This window comes from Aptenodytes patagonicus, chromosome 14 (genome assembly GCF_965638725.1).
Source record: "Aptenodytes patagonicus chromosome 14, bAptPat1.pri.cur, whole genome shotgun sequence".
Lineage (NCBI taxonomy): Eukaryota > Metazoa > Chordata > Aves > Sphenisciformes > Spheniscidae > Aptenodytes > Aptenodytes patagonicus.
In genome coordinates this window covers 7934899-7943051 of record NC_134962.1, presented here as the reverse complement: position 1 = coordinate 7943051, position 8153 = coordinate 7934899, and positions in this window count along the sequence as shown.

Sequence of the window (8153 nt, the reverse complement as noted above, 5' to 3'; positions counted from 1 at the left end):
AAGAGGATGACTGACTTACAGGAACAGCACTACTGAAAATGTTGCTTGACAGAAATGCAACAGGAACACCTGAGCAGGTTATCCCGCCCTTCCTTACACCAGGCAAAGCTACAGGGAAATGTAATACTCTTTACTTAGGCCAACTGACTATTTTTCTCCTTCTCCTTCCAGACTGTGTTAAAAAATATAAATAAAAATCTTTCTGGCTCTGGTAACTAGGCCTTTGTCCATCATAGGATTCAAATGCATGGAGAGTCAGAAATATACACAAAACTTTCCAGGGATGAAAATACAGCAATTGTAAGCACAAGGACCTCAAATTAAATTTAGGTTTTTTTCCTGTTATCTAAGTACCTGCCCCCTTCCAATAACTTCTCTTTTAACCTGTGATTTGTGATTAAAGGGTAAACTGCTAATTGCTTCAGCCAACCGGCTTAAATACTTATTCTTATCGCCAAAGAAATCTCAGTGCAGTGATGTGGCTGTCAGAACCGACCAAAGAACCTGAACATTTGCCTCATTTACACAAAAATTTGATCTGGATCCGTGACTCATATCTGCCTGAACCAGAATGCTGACACCGAATACCAGGAACTTCAGACACCACGTTGAGTAGGAACCATCCTTTATCTTTAAAGGGAGAGTTCAGAATACACTTTTTCCGTTATTAAACTGAAATATGTATTAGTCAGTTTTAGAAGAGTTTCACCATTTTCAGTCTCGGGAAATACCATAGTTCCTAAGAGCCACAACCGCAAACTAGAACCCTGTTGTGTGAACTATTGTACAAAAAGACTGAGATACTACAAAGACAATGCCTTCTCTGATTTATAATGAAAGTAGGAAACTAAAAATTTTCCTTTATGCTGAAAGGACATAACTGATAATGCACACTCTATACAGGTCCTGCTGAGTATGCTTTTTCAACCCAGTTGAATTTGCACTAGAAACAATACCGGAAATGCTGGCAAATGATTTCTCAGCTTCAGCTTAGGGCAGGGACCTTGAATACTTTGGGCTGGTACAGACTGCAGGATAAGAATACTTCCTTTTACAAGTGACTGATTCCACAGCAGCTATTCTGCTGAGGTTACATAGATGACAAGTTAAGGACTCCAGTTGTCCCAGTATATTTCTCATTAATAACTCAGCTGTCTGTCCAAGCTCAGCCTATTGTGACAGGTATGACTGCACTCCTATTTTACTCATGCAGTTACGACTGCATACGGTATTTAATTAATTACGTACATAACTAGGCAATTATGTATTTCACTAAGCAGTTATACAGTTATCTGACTTATGTGTGAACTAAAAGCACAGAACTGACTGTACAACTGTATATACACTCATGACAGATGAAAATCACAAATCAGTTGTCTTTGCTTAACTGTGTGCATTTGTCAGCCACCAACCCTATTTATATTTTGTGCCAGACATGCTTCAGTTACTTCTATTAGGTAACAGCTTTCCCAATTGGGTGGCAGTGTTAGGAGAGAAAGGTTTACAGTGAGAGATTTCATAGGTCTCAAGCTGAAAATTGAAAGTTGCTTTCTGAGAAGGATATGGTGAGAGTAAACAGCGTAGCTTTTCTTCAAAGCAATGTGGTAAAGTACACAGGTAAGCATGTTTCCTCTCAGACAGCCATCTGTCCCAGCACGGCTTTGTCCCTCTCTTGTCATTAGCATTGTTTTTATTTCATTCTTAATATGAACAAGGCAGTAAGAGAAGAAGAACAATAACACATCCACAATAGCACAAAAAGTGACTCCCGTGTTATGGTGTCGACCAAATCTCTCTCGACCATTTTGTTTCTTCTGCATTTGAAAGACAAAGAGAGAATGGAGTGGGGAATATGTCTTTTTGTATGCATAAGGCACTTATTCTCATTTATCCTCTCTCTTTTTAATTTAAAAGCACTTCTGTGGTGCTTGCATAGATACATTTTTAGGCACGTTATTATTTTTTTCTGTCCTAAGTACAGTGGTTTTTGCAGATTTGGCAGCAGATAAGCCAGAGCTCTCTCATTTCCCCTTTATCATCACCCCTCTCCCCCTCAGTGACACTCCTTCACTTTTGTCTGCCCCACTCCCACAGTCACACACCCACATCACCTTTTAATCAGTGGGATCCCAGAACAGGTACCAAATGAAACCTCATCTCCAGTGATACCCTGAACAGTGCTGAGCAGGAGCTCTTCTGAGCCAAATATTAAGAATTAAACCATACGGTGGCATTGCTTTATTCTTTGTGAAGGAGGGTAGGATTAACAGGAAACCTGAACAGAGATTACTGGACACAACATCCAGCTTGAGCTGTAAATCCTGAATAAAAAAATATCAAAGAGTAAACAGAGGAAGAAGCAGGGAGGTTTGGAGGTGCGTGCTGTTGTCCTGCGCTCAGCGCTAAGCTATAGTTAGGATAAGCCACCATTTCGCTGAGGCTGCAGAAGCGTTATTTACCCAGAGCACCCCTGTGAAGAAATTGCTCTGAAAACATTTTGGAGGACCCTTTCATTAGCCTGCCTCCATGATCAGAAAGATCCTCCTAAAGAAAACAGATGACTTGGAGTTTACCAAAATGGTGTCCCCCAGCATCTTCCCCTGCAGTGACATCCCCATCCCTGGCACATCTTCACCTACAGGCACCACTCTCCCCTCCCTGAGCTCTATGTAAATTTTGATCACGTAGGTTTGGGTTTTTGGTTTGTTTGGTTTTGTTTGTTTTTTTTTTGTTTTTTTTTTTTTTTTTTTGTCTCCAGGTTTCTATGAATGGGACGATAAAAAAACCCAAAACACCCTGCAAGTGCAACTGCTTGAATAGTTTTAGGGACTGAAACGTCCAAGAAACTAAGTCCAAGTGCCCTCTACTGGCATTGGAGAGAAAGATGTGGCTGGATAACGTGGGTGGGGAGAGAAGGGGGTGGCAGAAAGAGGAGGGAAGTGATATTAAGCAATAGTAAAAGGAAACTGTGTCAATAAAGTGGGTACGGCCTGAAAACTATAATCACATAGCAGAGCTATTAAATTGTTGGCAGGCTGGGTTGTTAGTGTAATGTACAGTACATGCCAAAAAGCATATTGCTGGTATGAAAGCAGTAACAAGCCAGGACGTTGAAACAACTTCTGTTTTGGGGGTGGGGAAGGGGGAGATAATGAAACTCTTTTTAATGTAAAGTAACGTCTGTACCTCTGATACAGAAGAACACTTTTTTTATTTTTCTTTTTTATTTTTGGCTTTTAAATTTCATACTGGAAAAAATTAGTGAGGGAGGTAAGGAGGAAAACTTTTGATTATTTAGTACTTAATGTCTTTATTTTAAAGCTGAGAAAAGCAGTTGTGCAACAATGACATTACCACATGAATCTGGTCCTGGAAGAAATTATATCATGTGTGCTTATGGGAACTTAATCCATGAGGTCCCAGGAATGCTGGGATTGTATGTGTGTACATGCACGCACACACACTGACAAAACAGTTCATGGAAAATCTGTTTCAGACAGTCATTTTTGGACAGAACAACTCATTCTTGCCCTGTTAGAAAAGCAGTGTATACGATTTTATTGGTACCACTGCGCTGACATTTAGTGAATTTGCAAGATCAAGAAGTACTGTGTAATATACAATTGTAGGGCATACGGATTTTACTGAGTTCAGTAATCCACAGGATTTTATCAACTGCCTCAATAAAAGTTAAAACAAACCTAACATTATTACAGACAAACAGATTAACTGCAGTAGAACAGCAGGGCTATGTAAGAAAAGAGAGTTTAACAGAAATTCAAGCAGCAAACTTTGATAAACTGGTGGTTAAAAATATATGTAATTCTGGGAAAGTACTTTTCAATTCCTGTAATAACAGCAGCAACTTTTTTCAGATTTACTGAAGAGACCACGTCAAGAATGGAGAGTCACACAGCATTCACAAGACACAAAGGCGCTGGGGAAGTGAAGCCCAGAACAGGAGAGCTGGACGGAGATGGGATTCAGCTGCCGCATGAGGAAGAAACTTGGGGAAGTGACAATTTTATCTGTTTTTCTGCCAGGAAGGCAGGGGAGGAAACTGCTCTGTACAGTCTGAATAGAACTGGGATTGCGATTACTCACGGGAAGATTGATGTGACGATTGCAAATCTGTGTGCGGTGTCCTTTTTCCCCTGCTATGTCCACAATCAGTTTCAGAAATGTCATATGCTAAGTAATTCAGTAAGTAGCTGCAATATTTATCATACTGGGAGAGGACGAGTGCCACTCAAGATTTGCAGCATTGCATCTGTTCTGCACTCTGTGATTCTAGTAAATTCAGTTTAGGTAATCCTGATGTATATCCATTTAATTACAGTAAAAGCAAGTCAATTTTTGACATCTAAGTTATCCTTGCGCATGTTGAAACCTACCAGAAATGGTGACAAGACCTTGTGTGAAATCAGGTTCATGCACTATACTTTTTCTTAAAAAATATGTATTATGCATTTGTTAGACTGGAACTTGAGGTGAGGATCACATCGAGTTCCCAGTAACCACCACCAGATCAGCCACACAGTATCAGCCTCAAAAAGCTTAAAATCTTGGTCACCTTTCTAATATAAAAATAAATAAATACAAAAATTCTCCTGCTAGCCAGTTAGCTTAGGGTCTCTTTCTGTATGAAACACATGTTGATATTTGATTATTCCTTTTAATAGTGTCCATCTGTGGAAAGGGCTGCAGTGCTAATACACATGCATGAAAGCAGTAATCTTATTTTCAATACCAAGGATTGTTTTATCTGCTTCATCTTTAATATTTCACTGCTGAGAACAGGTTGTGCATATGGTTCTGCAGCAGCTTGTTTGCAGTCCATTTCATTGTGAACACCTCCCTTTTCACACCTTCCCTTTTCCACCTGAGCTGATTCTTTATACAGTGCAGCAACATTAGCTTTTATATAGTGTTCATCATCTGGCCCAAGCCTAAACCTCCTTGTGGGACAGATATTAAATCATAAAGAGCTCAGGACTAGTTCTGATAACGAAAGTTAAATATCCCACCAAATGCAACAGGAAAAAAAAAGTCTACCTTGCCTAAGCATGGACATATCTCACTTGAACAACAACCACATGTGAATCAGGGCTATGGTGAGCTGAAAACATTGTCCCCTGGAGACAGTTACCAAACCTGTCTTGTGGAGAGATGTCTCAGGTGTAATATATGCTGAGAAAAGTGAAATTAAACAAATATATGTAGCTATCTTTTTACATGTTCCTTGCATACTATTCTGGGAAGAGCCTGGCTTGTCCCTGCATGGTTCAGGGTCTTCCACTTGGAAGTCCCAGGTTCTGCGAGCTCCCATGAGCAGCAGAGGATAAGCAAGCCCCACAGCCCCATTTTGGCCTCTTTGCTAGAGGTGGCGTACAAGGCCTCCATCCGTCTCACATCGCACTTCGAGGAGGCTATGAGGAAAACAGCCATCAACAGGGAAAGGCCCTAAAGGTGACTTGTGTTGCTCTCACTGCACCACAAACTCCCCTCCTCTGTTGGGCAGTATTTCAGCACTTTCTGCATCTCTGGCTTTAATGTAAGGAAGCCAAATTACATCTATGAAGTACAAATAAGTGTAAGAACAATAATGCATTATCTTACTGGAGGTGTCTATTTTGAAGACATTGCATTAACTTGCAAAAACTGATCTTTCCAGCCAGAGAAGAATTTTTTTTCCTCTATAGACAGTTAACAGCAAGGTCCAAATTCAGACTAACAACTGGAATAAAGATCTCACTTTAAATATGAGATGTTTATTGGTGATAACAACTGGATTACTCACATTAGTTTTAATACTCAGATTGCAAACAGATCTTTCAGAAGTACTTAAATACTTCATGTTCTCTTGTTGATAGGGCAGAGATCAACTAAATGTATTAAGAGGAAGTCAGATATAAAAAAAGTACTTAGATAAATGTGATCAGTGCATGGAGTCTGACAATAAATTTTTGATCCTGAAAACATAAAAAATATTCCTCAGAAACAGATAGCAAATTGTTCCCAAACTTACAAATCGAGTTCCAAACTAACATGATATTTTTCAACTTTTATAGGAGCTAACACTACAGTCTCATGAAGAGTCAACTTGGGGGAGTAAATTCAAAATAAATGAGAAGGTTGAAAGCATGCTAATAGTGTCAATTTGGGATGATCTTTACAATATCTCACTGCCAAAGAATCAGCATTCATAAAAGGTTAAGTTCTTTGAGAAGTTACAAGTCAAAGACCCCAAAATTGAAGCATGCATAATCATTAGTTGCTGAGGAAATTCTTGGCAAATGTGTGTACATAAGAACAAAGATACATCTGTGAACAAAAAGCTTAAGGAACACTTTCTGCAAAACCCTAAATACTATTTCCATCCTAGAATATAGACATTTACAAGTAATTCTGCCAGTAACCAGTAGTAATTTTAGTACAATGTTTGTTTCCAAGTACTTGAAAGTACCTACTCATGTGTAATGGACTAGGAATAGTAACTACCGTCTTTACCCTGTCTACAGCAATTACTTTTTTTTTTCCTTGAAGCTAGAAAAGTGAGGCACAGACTTGATGGAAAGAGAGGAAATTTTTCTAAATTCTTCTACTTTCAGCATATGGTTTAGTTTCAGTTTTCTCCAAGCTAGAACAATATGCTTTACAGGAGACAAGATGATGAATGCTTAATTCTGGGTTCAGTTAAAACAAACAACTTTCTCTAAAAGCACATGCTTTGTTTCAAAGTGACGTTTGTTAAAAGCCTCAGTGTCCATATTATATTACATCACTGCAGGTCAGCTATCATGACTGAGGCGGTGACATGGGACAATGAAAGAAGGCAGATTTGCCTTAACCCTCACCACGCCACATCTCTTGTACACTCTGAACACACCACAGACTTCAGGTTCCTTTTGCACTGTTTCTAAACCTCTTTGCAACAATCAAGATAGACGACAAACTTAAGATGTGTAGAGATTTTTGCTTGTTGAGAAAGAAAAAAAAAACCCCAAACAAAACCCCCCAAGATTAACCCAATAAAAATAGACTAAAGAAGTATTTACTATAGAGCACACACCAAGAAACAATATTTCATGCTGTCTGGCACAGGCAGGCTTTCTGATGCTGATGTGCCAAAATCCACCATGATTCTCTCACATCAAGATACTCAATACAAGCCCTGCTTGGGTCTCTCAGTGAGGCTTTAAAGTGACATGTCCCCTACTTACAAAACACCAGCACATTTTACAGGGAAAGGCAACTTTAAAAAGTAAGCTTGTTATTTCTGTGATGAATGTTCTTATGTACTTCTGGGCTTTGGTAAATTTACATTTTAGCATTACCATTCAACTTTAAAGAAATATTGACGGAGGTCAAAGTTGTTTATGTTTTCAGGGTTGAAGATAGGCAGCTAAGTCCACATTTAGGCTTCTAACAAAAAGGCAGGAGAACATATTGCTTCACTGGGTTACAGGTGCACAACACTTCTGAAAGGTTGGTTTTTAATGAGGGCTTGAGCTAAGACATTGCCACTTCCAGACAAATCACACCACGAACTCCAGAGAAGGCTAAACCCAGAGAAGTTTATCAAGGACTGGTCTCTCCTTGGGAGGCCATAAATGGATTCCACGTGAAAGGCTGAGCACATACTCCAGATTGAAAAGACAACAAGACAATCCCACACTGGCCTGTCTGCCTGAGGGGTGGTTCAGTAACACACAGCTCCTACCTGGTCCTGTCCGAAACTGGCCTTTCTTCTAGCAGCTAATGTGCTAGCTCTGTCTTCCTACCCCATCCTTTTCTAAGGAGCTTAAACCTTCTCAGCAACTCATATATGAAAACCAACTGGGCTGACTCACCCCACTGCAGTAATTAACCCTTGCTAGGTCTCTGTGGGACCTGCAGACCCCACCGCAACAGCAGATTGATGGAGACAAAAACCTAGTTTTTACTTGGCGGTTTTACTGGCAGGATTGTGTGGAGGCGAGAGGGTGGGAGAAGAGAGCCAAAAATGATTTTCAAGTATATCCACAACATCGATAAAAGCCTTAGTGTAGATTTAGTCACACTGGAATTGAATTTGTATAGCTCATGTATCTGCCAGGGGTGCTCTGCTAGCACAGTTGCAAGCACTTAGCTGCAATCACTGAAATGCTTCC